The sequence below is a fragment of the Eptesicus fuscus genome, chromosome 14, assembly GCF_027574615.1.
Source record: "Eptesicus fuscus isolate TK198812 chromosome 14, DD_ASM_mEF_20220401, whole genome shotgun sequence".
NCBI lineage: Eukaryota > Metazoa > Chordata > Mammalia > Chiroptera > Vespertilionidae > Eptesicus > Eptesicus fuscus.
The window spans coordinates 58141007-58156301 of record NC_072486.1 but is presented as its reverse complement, the minus strand read 5'-3'; the positions used below and the strand labels follow the sequence as shown (position 1 = coordinate 58156301).

General features: G+C 39.3%; 1 pseudogene; it reads left to right on the top strand.

Moving 5' to 3' along the window:
• Window positions 1-14977: 14977 nt before the first annotated feature.
• Window positions 14978-15092, top strand: LOC114234804 (U2 spliceosomal RNA; annotated as a pseudogene).
• Window positions 15093-15295: the final 203 nt, after the last annotated feature.

Sequence of the window (15295 nt, the reverse complement as noted above, 5' to 3'; positions counted from 1 at the left end):
CCAGCACAATTTATTGAAGAGACTGTTTTGACTCCATTGTATGTGCTTGCCTCCTTTGTCAAATATTAATTAAGCATAATGGCTTGGGTCGATTTCTGGGTTCTCTTTTCTGTTCCATTGGTCTATATTATATGTCTGTTCTTGTGCCAGTACCTGGCAGTTTTGAGTACAGTGGCTTTGTAATATAGGTTGATATCTGTCAACTAGATTCTTTTGCAGATTATTTCTCACCTTGGATTATGACAAATTTATGAAAATGCAATTCCTACTCATGCACATCAATGGCAATGTTTGTCTTCTAGACATTTTTAATTTATTCTTATGCTTTAAAAGTGATGTCTGTTTTTAGTTCAACTTCCATCTTACCTAGAAAACCTTTCATATGTTCTTCCCTCAGAAATTGTTGCAGATCTTGATCATGTTTCCCGTTTTTGTGTTTTGCATAATTGGATTTTGCAGGTTTTCGGCTCCCTTTTGTAACACCATTTGTTGTATTAAATCAGGCCTTGCCTCAGCAGATCTGGCTGTGGCAGATGCCACATTATGCTGTGGACTGAGGGTTTTCACATTGGACTATGATGGGAATTTAAACCACTCATCCCAAGGGGAATGGGAAACACAAAATATAAGAATATTTTAATTATTCAGTCTCCCTGTAATGACAAAGTTATTTGGCAAAATGATAGGCAGGATTAAAGTCACTCTTTTTCCATTCCACAGCTGGTAAAATCTTTTATTTATTGCAGGGTAATCTAGCTATTAACAGTTTAGTCTTTAAGACACTAGGACCTTAAGTTGTACGTTCCTTTGACAATATTTTAAAGATAGGCTGTCTCCTCACTCTTCCTCCCACCCTACTGGATTATTTTGAAACAACTGCCAAACATCAAACAGGATAGATTTTGAAAAGGAAAATGGGTTACATAATCTTTGACAAGTGAAAATGGAAGCCTTCAGTCATCTGTTCTGAACTCTGTCCTTTTTGATACTCTAGAGAAACCAAATGGCAGCCCTTGCTTAGTTGTCCAGTTTGAGTCTTGACTTTGTGTATAGTTTATTTTCTCTGTTTGCTGTTAGTCTGTCATGTGTGACTTTGGCAGAGTACTGTGGGATGATTTGGTGACTGATGTTAAATTCAACTTTAAAGATGAAAATGTTTCAGAGACTGATTTAAGTAAGTAACCCTGGAATAATTTTGTAGGTTTAAAAATGAGCACATTTGTTGATATTATTGTAAATCGGGTTACTCACTATGGAAGAAGGGAGATACAAAATGAAAGAAGTTAAAGAAGAACCCTGTTTTATTGGTTTTGAACTGGAGATATTTGTATGAATGTGTGTGTAGGTATATGTATTTTCCTCTTTCTTCACAATATTACCTCCCCATTCCCCTCTCCCAGATCTGGCTTCATCCTCTAGTCCTAGAAGCGATAACCTATAATAAAGAGCACACCTAGTTCCCTTGGTCTTGCTTTCTAAATACTATGCCACAGAACCAGAAATGTTGGTTGGTTCCAGGTTTAAGGTAAATAAAGTATAAGGTGCATTTGGAACATCTTGAGTCAGAAAAGAAGAGAATACCCTAACCGGTTTGGCTCAGGGTTAAATGCTGAGGGTTAATTGCCTGAAGGGAGAGCTTCTCATTTAATACAAGCATCGGCCTGTGGACTGAAGGGTCCCAGGTTTGATTCCGGTCAAGGCATGTACCTTGGTTGTGGGCACATCCCCAGTAGAGGGTGTGCAGGAGGCAGCTGATTGATGTTTCTCTCTCATCAATGTTTCTTTTTTTTTTTTTAAATAAATCTTTATTGTTCAGATTATTACAATTGTTTCTCCTTTTTCCCCCCATATCTCCCCATCACCCGGTTCCCTCCCCCCCATTGTCCTTATCCATAGGTGTATGATTTTTGTCCAGTCTCTTCCCATACCCCCCACACAGACATCCCTTTCCCCCTGAGAATTATCAATCCACTCCCATTCTATGCCTCTGATTCTATTATGTTCACCAGTTTATTCTATTCCTCAGATTTTTAATTCACTTGGTTTTTAGAATCACTTGTTGATAGATATTTGTTGATCATAATTTTTATCTTTACTTTTTTCTTCTTTTTCCTCTTTTTAAAAAATACCTTTCAGCATTTCATATAATACTGGTTTGGTGGTGATGAACTCCTTTAGCTTTTTCTTATCTGTGAAGCTCTTTATCTGCCCTTCAATTCTGAATGATAACTTTGCTGGGTAAAGTAGTCTTGGTTGTAGGTTCTTGCTATTCATCACTTTGAATATTTCTTGCCATTCCCGTCTGGCCTGCATAGTTTCTGTTGAGAAATCAGCTGACAGTCGTATGGGTGCTCCCTTGTAGGTAACTAACTGTTTTTCTCTTGCTGCTTGTAAGATTCTCTCTTTGTCTTTTGCCCTTGGCATTTTAATTATGATGTGTCTTGGTGTGGTCCTCTTTGGATTCCTCTTGTTTGGGGTTCTGTGCGCTTCCTGAACTTGTAAGTCCATTTCTTTCACCAGGTGGGAGAAGTTTTCTGTCATTATTTCTTCAAATATGTTTTCAGTATCTTGCTCTCTCTCTTCTGGCACCCCAAAAATTCGGATATTGGTACGCTTAAAGCCATCCCGGAGGCTCCTTATGCTATCCTCATACTTTTGGATTCTTCTTTCTTTCTGCCTCTCTGGTTGGGTGTTTTTTTCTTCCTCATATTCCAGCTCTTTGGTTTGACTCTTTGGGTGCGGTGGTCTACTCTGTATATTCTTTATTTCAGACAGTGTATGCATAATTTCTGACTGGTCCTTTTCCATTTTTTTTGGTATTCTCATTAAGGTCCTTGAAGGTCTCTTCAAGTTTCTCAGCGGTTTTTAGAAGATTCTTGAGTAACCTTATAAATATGGTTCTGAACACTGTGTCGTCCATTAGTTTGCTTTCATCTATTTCTCCTACTTGTGACATACTTCTATGTCTCCACATTTTGGCTGCCTCCCTGTGTTGATGGAGTGGCTTTGTGTGGTCGGTGACCTATAGGGGCCGGTAGCTCAGCTTCCCCAATCACCCTAGGTGGTCGCTCTTGGTACCCCCCTTTGTGGGCTGAGTGGAAAGTCTTGGTGTAGTTAAAAGCCCTGCTTGCTGTTGGTACACTGGGAGGAATTGACCTCCGGTCCAATTGGCTGTGAGGGCCTGCTGTGTCTATAACGGAAGAATTGCTGTGCTGGAGACACAGTAGGGCTTTGGTGCTCACTGAGTCTGCCTCTTGAATGTGTCCCTTATGAGAGTGGTTGAAATCTGGTGTTGTCCACACCGACAGAAAAGTCACTCTCACTCTCCGACCTGCCGAGAGTCCCTCCCGTAGGCGTCTGGGTCTCCCGCGTGTCCCCAGAAACTGGAGTTCAGAGTGGTTGGGATTGTTGGTATCACTGGCGGGAATTGATCTCCAAGCCAGTTGACTGTGAGGATCAGCAGTGTCTCCACTGGGAGAGCTTCTGTGCTCAGCTTGGATGGGGCGGAGTCTCAGGGTGGCGCAGACAAGCTTTGGTTTCCCGTCTGCTCCGCCCTTAGAAGGGTGGTTTCTCTGTGCCTGCACGCCTCTGAGAGAAGGCAGCTTTCGAGCCTCTCCCGCTGCCTAACAGACCAGTTTCTCCCCAGCTGGGGCTTTGTTTTTCTCCCGAATGAGAAATCCAGTCACTGGGAGGGCTGTGCTCAGCTTGGATGGGGCGGAGTCTCAGGGTGGCGCAGACAAACTTGGTTTCCCTCCGCGCCGCCCTAAGAGGGCCGGTTCCTCCGTGCCCGAATTAATGGCTGCGCGCCTCTGAGAGAAGGCTACTCTCAAGCCTCCTCCGCTGCCAAACAGCCCAGTTTCTCCCCGACCGCAGCTGGACCTCAGTGCAGTCGGGCGGCCCTGCTTTTCTCCCAAACGAGAAAGCTAGCCACGCAGCGTCTGCTGCCCTTCCTCTCCGGGCGCTGCGAGCAAGCCTGCCGCGTATTCAGCCGCCCGCCCTTTCCGCGCTCACGGATCTCCGCATCTCCACAGCTCCTGAGGCTCAGCGTCCCCCTCTCTGTTTTTCTCTAGTTATAGGTTTTCCACTCTGCCAGCTTTCCGGTGGTTCTGGACGGTGTGCACTCTGTTTTCCAGTTGTAGTTTCAAAATTGTTGTGGTAGGCAACAGTTAGGTGTTTACCTTATGCTGCCATCTTGGTTTTCTCATCAATGTTTCTAACTCTCTATCCCTCTCCCTTCCTCTCTGTAAAAAAATCAATTAAAATATATTTTAAAAAATAAAATAAAGGTAAATTCTTTTGAGAGAGAGAGAAAGAGAGAAGAGAATGCCCAAAGACTAGTGAGACACAAAAATTGGCTTCAAGTGCCAAATTTGGGAGAATTTGAGACTAAAGAAAAAAATTATGATATTGGATTATAGAACATTTGTCTTAGTCTGCTCAGGCAGCTATAAATACCACAGACTAGATGGTATTCAACATTTTTCACAGTTCTGGAGACTGGCAAGATCAAGATCAAGGTGCTAGCATACTTGGTGCCTATGAGGACCCTCTTCATGGTTTTCAGGTTGACTTATTGCTGTATCCTCACATGGTGGAGAAAGAGGGGACTCTGGTCTTTCTCTTATAAGAGCACTATTCTCATCATGAGGGATCCAACCTCATTGGCCTCATCTAAACCTAATTACCTCCCAAAGACCCCACCTCCAAATTCCATCACATTGGGGATTTGTGCTTCAACATTTGAACCTTAATTATGTATTTATTGTACTATTCTTCCAGCTTTTCTGTGGGTTTGAAAGTTTTAAAAACAAAATCAAGAAAAATAATAGGAAGAAAAAAATTGACTAAAACAAACTTTAAGTACAGTCACTAAAACTTGTTTTGTATGCAATGTTTGGATAAAGGTGACTGGTTTCTGTACTTTTTATTCTTGTTGAAATCTCAGGCCTTGTCAGTTAGGAAAAATATTTATTTTTTGTTAATTCTCACCAGAGGATGTTTTTCCATTGATATTTTAGAGAGAATAAAAGAAAGGTAGGGAGTGGGGGAGAGAAGGAGAGAGAGAAACATTAATGTGAGAGAGACACATCGATTGGTTGCCTCCCACAAGTACCCCAGGGCCAGGGCCAGGGATCGAACCTGCAGCCCAGGTACGTGCCCTTGACCAGGAATTGAACCCACAACCTTTCGGTGTGTGGGCTGACACTCTAACCACTTGGTCACACTGGCCAGGGCCGAAAAACCTTTTAAATCTGTATTGTCAAGAGATAAGTTGTATACTTTTGTTATTTCTACTATGTTTGGGGCTACAGACAACAATAAGCTTATCTGTGGATACAACAAGTCAGGAACAAGATTGTGATTGCCTTTGCCTTATGGTTGAACAAATAGTGCTGTAGGATCATATCCCTTCTTAATGCCACCTTTTGGCTCCTAAACTCTACTTAATCTCTGGGCCCCCGTTTCCTTGAATTTCAGGTCCCTGCAGCAACCACCTCGGAAGCATCCCTTATGTCACTCTGCTCTGTGTCAGAGCACAACTTAAATTTATGGCTTCTACTGCTCCTCCATGCATCCTTGTACTAAGAATGCTGAGGGTTAATTGCCTGAAGGGAGAGCTTCTCATTGCCCAAAACAAGTCAAATGAATTCTGTTGGCATTAAAGATTTGCCTTTTATGTTGTGCTTGGCCACCAAGTCTCTTCTCACTTTAAAAACAAGGTTCATGAAAAATATGCTGTTTTCATGAAGTAAGCTCTGTCCTTTCAAGACAACTTCATTGCTCACCCTGTTCTTTACTTCTCTGCAAAGCCACATTTTTTAAAAAACTTTAGCATAGAATGGGACAGAAGCATGTCTCCAAAGAGCCAGCACCTAGTTTCCCCGTCTGCAGAAAATAGATGCCACCTGACAGCAACTGCAGCGACTGTTGGCCAAGATGTGAGATGGTTACTTTCTCACGATGAAGCAACTCCAGTTGAAGGAGTTGTTATGCTGCAGAGAATTTACAAGAATTTCCCATGAACTTGCTCTAGACACACAGCTATTTAAAAGGGCATATCCGCCAACCACACTGCCTGGAATCTACTGGAGAGGAAACTTTATCTAATGTAATGTTGACTTAGGTGGAATCAGACAGAGCTGGAATTTGTATTAAGTTTATTGCAATAAATCTACCCTTACTTCATTTCTTTGGAGTAGTTGAACCTGGACCTTAGAGAGGGCAAAGGCCATCACATAGCTATGCGCCCATGATTGAGGCCACTTAATCCATTCTGACACGTGTTCTGTAGAATATTCATTAAGAGTTGTCCAGGCAGCCACAGGCCAACAGTTAGCCAGACAGTATTTTTATTGCTGAAGCACCCCAGGGTTCTGAATTGAAGTGTAGGGAATGTTATTTGTAGTTGGAATTCCAAGTACTCTCCCAGGAGTGTTGGTATTTTATAATCTTTATTTCTGCACCCAAACACTGGAGGTCACTATTTATTCATAAATGCCCCTGGATTTGACTGCAAACTTACATCTATATATAAAAGATCATATCTAAAAGGGCCTGGAATTGATCGTGGGATTTTTTTTCCCTTTAATTATGTAACTACAGAGATCCGCTTATATAAACATAAAATGTAAATATAAATTATCATGATCCCCATGGGATTGTAACCTAGGAATAAAGCAGACAATATTAAATCTAAAATATAAACTAATTCCAAGTCCTTGTTGGTTTCTAGAGACTTGTCTGGCAGTGTTGGTCCTGCTTACATACTCAGACACCCAGCCACCATCCTGGCTGTTAGCCTTGACTTCTGATGAGTCCTGTTGATTCTCTCTCCTCAGACCTTTTAAATTCATCTCTTTACCTTCACCACTCAGGCCCTAAGTCACACCCTCATCTCTTCCCTGTTTAAAAATTTCAACAATCTTCTAGTTGATCCGGTCTCCACTTTTGCTCTCTAAGATTTGTCAGGGGGACTACACAGAACATACAGACTTTCAGAGATACTAGCACCCTGTCAAGGCTCTGCCTTAGCACTCGTCCTCCCCTCCATCACCCGCCCTACCTTGCCCTATTCATTGTCTTCCAAATATCTGCTCACTTCTTGAGACTCAGGCTCCCCCAGAGCCCTGTGACCCGATGCTGGATCTCACTTGTTCCCTTGTCTCCTCTTCAGTGGCAGGAGAATTGAATTCATGAGGCTGGCAATGTCATGCAAAGTTACTCTACAGAATTTCACAAATTTACCTCTCTGCAGTGCTAAACTGTCCATTTTTACAGATTTATTCTTTAAAATATTTCTTGTCCAGAAATTTGATCTTAATCTGTACTGTGCTCTGTGGCTATCCTCCCACTATGAAGCAGAGAAGGAAACCCTGTTCCTGGTGGACAGGAAGGCCAATGAGGCTGAGTTGCCTGTCAGAACATTTCTCCTTTAGCAGCGGCTATAATGGTGTGGAAATAGGTATTTGGTGAGTTGTATTCTGGCTTTTTATTCAAATCATAGAGCTAAATGTAGCAGTATAAATGTTTTGAAATTTGAAAATGAGTAGAGAAGATTCCGTAATCTTACCATCCTGAGAACTATTTCATTTATTTCTATGTGCATTTTTCACATAGATATATTCTAAATTTACATTCCATTTTGTATTCTTTTCTTTATCATAAGTATTCCTCCATGGTTCATAGGCTTCGAACAGTCTTGGATAAATACTGTTCCATCATTTGTATAGAACATAAATGTTCCAAAGGAAAAAAAAATAGATGCTTTCAATGTTCTGCTATAATAATTCTGTTCTTATAACTTCCCTCCAGGCCCATCTTGAACATCTGTGAGGCCCAGTTTAAGATTACAATGGATACACACATACTGTTTGTCCAAATATTGTAATATGTCAATCAGGCTAACAAATTTATATAAGATGTTTTATATTTGTTGACCAATATACTTTCCTAACAAAAAATATTTTAAAGTCTGTAAAGCCATTTTATATTATGAAAAGCCACCAAAGATCAGGAAGATTATGGAAATCTTTGAAAATTTTTCATATATACTTAACCTTGAGTAATATAGTTTGTGTCTGTGTGTACATGCATGCACATGCATGTATAAACAAGTGTGTGCTGAGGCAGAAAAGGGTGGTTAAGAATCGTAACAGCTACAGTCAGGTAGCTTAAGCACACTAATGAGCAGTGAAGCATTATGAAATAGGATTGGAGGACTACACGGAAGCCACATTGGGTCATGGCGAGAGGTATGGAAGGTAGAGAAGCCCTTGTAAGCAGTAGAGTGGTCCAGTGGCCCAAGCCCTCATTGCCACTGAAGATCTTCAGCCATTTGAGCATACAATCTCCCTGAGGCAATATTTACATTCCACTATTATGAAACATAACCCCTATGAGAACCGCAAATCCTATCATATTTAAAGAAAGATTAGCTCCCAAATATATGAATTATGAGAACTAAAGAGGGAAATGGACAGCAACACAGTAAGAGTAGGAGACTTTAGCCCTGGCCCATGTGGCTCAGTTGAGCACCGTCCTTTTCACCAAAAGGTCACTGGTTCAATTCCCGGTTGGGGCACATGCCCAAGTTGCAGGCTTGATGCCCTCTCTCACATCAATGTTTCTCTCTAAAATCAATAAAAACATTTTTTAAAAAAGAGTAGGAAACTTTAATAGCTCCCCTTCAATTATGGATAGAAAAACCAGAAGATCAATAAGAAAACAGGACTTGAACAACACAATTGGACCAACTGGACCTAACAGAGTGAATACACATTCTTCTCAACTGCACATGGAACATTCTCCAAGATATGTTAAGCTACAAACCAAATCTTAATGATCTTAAGGTTAAAATCATATAAAATATATTCTTTGATCATGTAGAATGAAACTATAAATAAAAGAAAACAGGGAAATCCACTAAAATGTGGAAGTAAATAATTCACTCTTAAACAATGATCCAAAGATGAAATCACAAGGGAATGCATAAAATATTTGGAGATAAAATGAAAACACAATGTACCAAAACACATAGGATATAGTGAAAGCAGTACTAAGAAGAACGTTTATAGTATCAAATTCTTATATTTAAAATATCTCAAATCAACCTAACAACATCTCAAGAAACTAGGAAAGAACAAACTAAACAAAAAGGTTGGCAGAGAAGGAAATAATAAAGATTAAGGTAGAGATAAATGAAATAGAAAATGGAAACTAGACAAAAAACAAAATCAAGTTGTTTTTATTAAGAGAAAAAAATTTGGCAATCACTTAGCTAGACTAAGAAAAAGAAAAGGGATGAGACTCATATCTAGAAATGAAAGAGGGAACATTACTACTGATGCCACAGAAATAAAAATAATTGTAAGACTACTATTAATAATTATATGCCAACAAATTGGATAACCTAGAAGAAATAGATATGTTTCTAAAAACATACAACTTGCCAACACTGAATCATAAGAAGTAAACAAATCCAAACAGGCTTATAACTAGTAAGGAGAATAACACAGTAATCAAAAGCCTCCCAATAAAAGTATAAGACCAGATGGCTTCGCTGGAGAGTTCTACCAAGCATTTAAGGCAGAATTGATACCAATCCTTCTTAAATTCTTCCAAAAATTGAAGGTGAGGGAATACTTCCAAACTCCTTCTATGAGGCCAGCATTACTCTGATACCAAAAAAGAAAAGTCATCCAAATTAGAAAGGAAGAAATAATATTATTTTTGGTCACTGATTGCATGATCTTATATGTAGAAAATCCTAAAGATTCCACAAAAACTCTTAAAATTAAGAGATGATTTCAACAAAGTTTCAGGATACAAAATTAACACACAAATATCAAATGTGTTTCTATACACTGAAAAATAACAATGAAAAGGAAATTAGTCTCATTTACTATAATATAAAAAAGAATAAAATACTGCATTCTTTGCAAATAGAAAAAAGAAAAATCCTGAAAGTGAATCTCAAGTGACCCTGAATAGCCAAAACAATCTTGAAAAAGTATAGCAAAGTTGAGGGCCTCATGGGTCTTGAATTCAAAATATACTGCAAAGCAACAGTGCTCATGACCATGTGTGACTGGCATAAAAACAGATACTAGTATATAGGCAAATGGAACAGAATGGAGAGCCCAGAAATAAACCCTGCATATATGGCCAAATGAATGACAAGGGTGCCAAGACTACACAATGGGAAAGGGCAGTCTCTTCAACAAATGGTGCTGGGAAAACTGGATATCCACATAGAAAAGAAGTTGGACCCTTACTTTTTTAAAAAAATATTTTATTGATTTTTTTACAGAGAGGAAGGGAGAGGGATAGAGAGTTAGAAACATCGATGAGAGAGAAACATCGATCAGCTGCCTCCTGCACACCCCCTAATGGGGATGTGCCCACAACCAGGGTACCTGCCCTTGACCGGAATCGAACTTGGGACCTTTCAGTCCGCATGTCGATGCTCTGTCCACTGAGCCAAACTGGTCAGGGCGGACCCTTACTTTATAGCATATATAAAAATTAACTCAAAATGGATTAGAAATCTAACAATAAGACGTAAAAGTACATAAAACTCCTAGAAGAAAACATAGGGGAAAAGCTTCAGGGCATTGGATTTGGCAGTGATTTCTTAGATATGACACAGAAGGCACAGGTGACAAAAGCAAAAACAGACAAATGGAACTATATCAAACTTCTGTGCATTAGAGGAAAAAGCAAAATGAAAAGGCAGCCAACTTATGGAGTGGGAGAAAGTATTTGCAAATAATAAAAATGGTAAGTTATATCCAAAATATATAAGGAACTTTTACAACTCAACAGCAACAACAACAAACACCCCAATTAAAAATGGGCAAAGGTCTTGAATAGACAGTTCTCCAAAGGAGATACACAAATGGCTAACAAGCATATAAAAAGATACTCAACATCACTAATTATAATACACATGTAAGTCAAAAGTACAATGAGATACCTTGTCAACACACCCCCATTAGAATGGCCACTATCAAAAGAATGTAAAATAACAAGTGTTGACAAGGATACAGAGAAATTAGAACCCTTGTGACTATTGGTGAGCATGTAAAATGGTGCTGCCATTAATGTTAAGAGTATAGAGGTTCCTCAAAAAATTAAAAATAAAATTACTGTATGATCCAGCCATCCAACTTCTAGGTATATATTCAAAAGAATTCAAACCAGGGTCTTAACGAGATGATTACTCACCCATCTATTGCATCATTATTCACAATAGTCAAAGATGGAAGCAACTGAAATGTTCACTGTCAGATGGAAAAAGAAAATGTGGCATATCCATACAATGGAATATTATTCAGCCTTAAAAAAAAAAAAAAAAAAAAAAAAAAGGAAATCCTGGCACCTACTACAACATGGATTAACCTCAAGGATATTTCACTAAGTGAAATAAGCCAGTCACAAAAGGTCAAATACTGCATGATTCCACTTATATGAGGTCTCTAAATTAATCATAATCATAAAAGCAGAATTTAGGAAGATGGTTGTCAAGGCCTGGGGGAAGGGAGAATTCATGTTTAATGGGTATAGAGTTTCAGTTTTGCAAGATGAAAAGGTTCCAGAGATCAATTGCACGACAATGTGAATATACTTAACACTACTAAACTGTACACTTAAAAATGGTTAAGATGATAAATTTAATGTATGTTTTCCACCACAATAAAAAAAAGAGAGAGAAGAGAGAGAGAGAGAGAGATTTAGAGGAAGACTTCTATATTTCTAAATGCTCCACTTCTGGAAATAATGTGACTAGCATCACAAAGAAGGAAAATGACGATGGCTATTTTCATGACTGCTGAAGTCAGGCAAAAGTACTAAAACTCTTGATTTAAAATTTTATCATCAGGTTTAATAGATTACTCCCATGGGTCATTCTGTAATGGAAAATGAAGCCAGGTCTTACATTTTTGTTAAATCCTCACAGTATGACTATGAGATGAACACTTTTGTTATTCTCATCTTACACAGGAGGCTTCGAAAAGCTGAGTAACAACCCCAGAGTCACAGAGGTAGTATATAGCTGAAGCACGATTCAAATCCAGGCCTATCTAACTCCACAGCCCATACTCTTGGTCACTATTCCCTACTGTTTTTAGTTTGAAAATATTTTTTAAATTGAGATATCCATTGAAAATTGGCCAAAGAATAAGGTTGTACAGTGAAGCTACAGTGAGCAACTTTTATTTTCATTCTCTTACTAGTACAAATGAATATGGTGCCACATAAGTTCAACAGGACGCTGAGTGGAGCTAGAGAGCTTAGATTTTTCACACAAAATTTAAGTGCTTGTTTTCCTAAGTGGAAAGAAATGGAGTTTGCTTTCCTTCTTTTCTCAAACCTCCTGCTTTGATAGTTGGAGAGTCCAGAGTTTGTGTATTAAAACCTAACTTGGTTATATAAATACATACATAGGAGTAGGTGAACTAAACATTTATTTGCAAAAAAACACACCCCAAAAATAAAATTAAAAGCCACAACAACAAAAACCAAAAAAGCGTGCCTTCTTCAGCATGGGTATTTAAAGCTACAGAGCTCCAACCTTAGACAACTCTCAGTGTCAGGATTCTGAGGTTGGAAGAGTAGAAGTCATTCTAGCTAGTCTAAACAAAAAAAGAATTTATTAAAGGATATTGGTGCCTCACAGACTCTTTGGGAAGGCCAGACAGTGAAGTTTCGAAGACCCACTCAGCTGAGAATAACACCCAGAACAGAGTGTGGGATGGTTCCAGCAAGTACTCTACTGCCCTGCCATTAGGCACAGACGCTGCAGCTCCCACCTTGCTGTTGGCCACTGAATGCTAGAACACCTGCCACTGCTACCCTGATTGGCTATGATCTGATAGATTGCAAAAATAGTCGCACATTCTCCTCCTCCCCTGGATCCATCCTTCTGTGCTTTCTTACCATGAAACTTTGAATGCCCTACCACCTGATTCTGGGCTCAGCCAATGGCATGTCAGGAATTGTGGCACAAGCAGGGACTTGAAAAGCTTGTCTTCCCTTGGAACCCTGAGATTGCCATGTGAAGAAGCCCAAGCTGGCCTCCTGGATGATTAGATACATATGACCCAGTCATTCCTGTTATCCAGACCTACTAGTAAGGCTTGATAAGTGGTTGAGGCCATCCTAGATCACCCATTCACTACCTAACTTGCCAGTTCATGGATGCATGAGTGAACCAAGCAATGATCAACTACGCTAGCCCAGACCACATAGTTTGGCCAACCCACAAAGTCATAAGCAAAATAATTGGTTGTTATAACAAGACACTATATTTTAGGGTATCAGAAGCAACAGCTACCTGCTATTAGTTCACTGAATTATTTCACATAACTTATCTCACTTGACTCTTCTCACAACCACCCTGTAAGACAAGAGGAGCAGGTATATTATTCTCATGTTCCAAAAGGGAGGAAATGGAGCCACACAGAAGAATAATGAATTGCCAGATGTCAAACTGCTAATAAATTAAAAAGTTGGGTTTAGAATAGAGGTTACTGTGACCCTCTAGTCAAAATGTACACATCAACTATATTGTTTGGTTTAGAGCAAAGCTGAGCCATGATTCCTACCTCGTGGAGTCTTGAGAAAGTTAAATAGGATAATATATCTAAATGTCTAGCATAGTGTTTGGCAACAGAAGAAAATTTAAATTAGCATTCAATTCCTAGAAGAAACAGTTTCCTAACGCCACTTCTTTCTTCACCCTTGGTGATGGGGGGTGCCTAACTTTGGGTGTTTCGGATCATCTTAGACCACCTGAAAGACCTTTACTAAGTACCTACCACCCAGAATGGTTTGTGAACCTCACTCCAGAGAAGGGCTTGGCCAACTTTTCCTATGAAGAGGTCTAGCTAGTAAATATTGTCATCCTTGTGGGCCATACAAACTGTTAAAATGACTAAACTCTGCTGTAGTGCGAGAGCGGCCATAGGCTATATGAAAAGAATTGGGTGTGGCTGTGTTCCAACAAAACTTTATTTACAAATATAGGCAATGGGCTTGATTTGTTCCATAGGCAAGAATATGCCTGTCCTCACTCTAGAGCGATGTCATTGGTGGCCTTATTAGAATGTGACTGTCCATAGACATTAATACCATTTATAAAAGATGAGAGACTTGCATATCTAAGACACTCTAGTTTGAGGGACCAACCACACTTAGGCCCCATTATTTAATCATTGCATAAGTAGGAAACAGCTTATTAGACCAGCCTTTTGCATGCATGGACTGCCTCGTTGAAGAGGATTATCTCTTCCTACTAGCACTATGCCTACCACATAGCAGCAGTCTCAAAGGCTTCTAGATGCTCACTAAGACACATTCTCTCCTTCTGTAATAAACCATTGTAGATAGGTACAGAGAATACCAGTCAGAAACTACGTTTCCCAGCCCCCCTGGCAACTAGAGTGGGCATGTGTCTAAGTTCTCACTAATTGAATGTGAGCAAAAGTGAAGAGTTCAACTTCCCACCTCACATCCTTAAAAGGAATTGTTGTCCTGGATTTACTTTCTCATCTTTCTTCCTTATTGTTGGCACAAAAACATACCAGAGACCTAGCTATGATCATATAAATGAGGACAGTGCTTGAGACCAAGGCTTCTCAAGCCTAAGTATGAAGTTGGACCCTTACCTAACCACCATATGGAAAAATTAACTCAATATGGATCAAAGATCTAATGTGAGACATAAAAGTCTTAGGCAAAAGCTTCATGACATTGGATTTGACAATGATTTCTTAATATGACATCAAAGGCATAGGCAACAACAGAAAAATATAGACAAATTAGACTATAAAAATTTTTTTGTATATCAGACAATATCAACAGAGTAAAAAGACTGCACACATAGTGGGAAATATTATTTGTAAATGATACATCTGATAAGGGATTAATAGCCAAATATATAGAGAACTAACTCTACAACGTATCAAAAATGGACATCGCTTCTTGGCTTTTTGGTTAAGATCAAGTGTAGTATCTGTTCTTATCAGTTTAAAAATAGAAAAAGGACTTGAATAAACATTGCTTCAAAGAAGATATACAAATGACCAATAAGCACATGAAAATATGCTCAATATCACTGATCATTAGGAAAATGCAAATTAAAGCTACAATAATTCACCACCTCATACCCTATATGGTGGTTGCCATTAGAAACAACTACAAAAAACAGCAACAGAAAACAAGTGTTGGTGAGGATGTGGAGAAATTGGAACGCTTATGAACTTTTGGTAGGAATGTAAAATGACACAGCAGC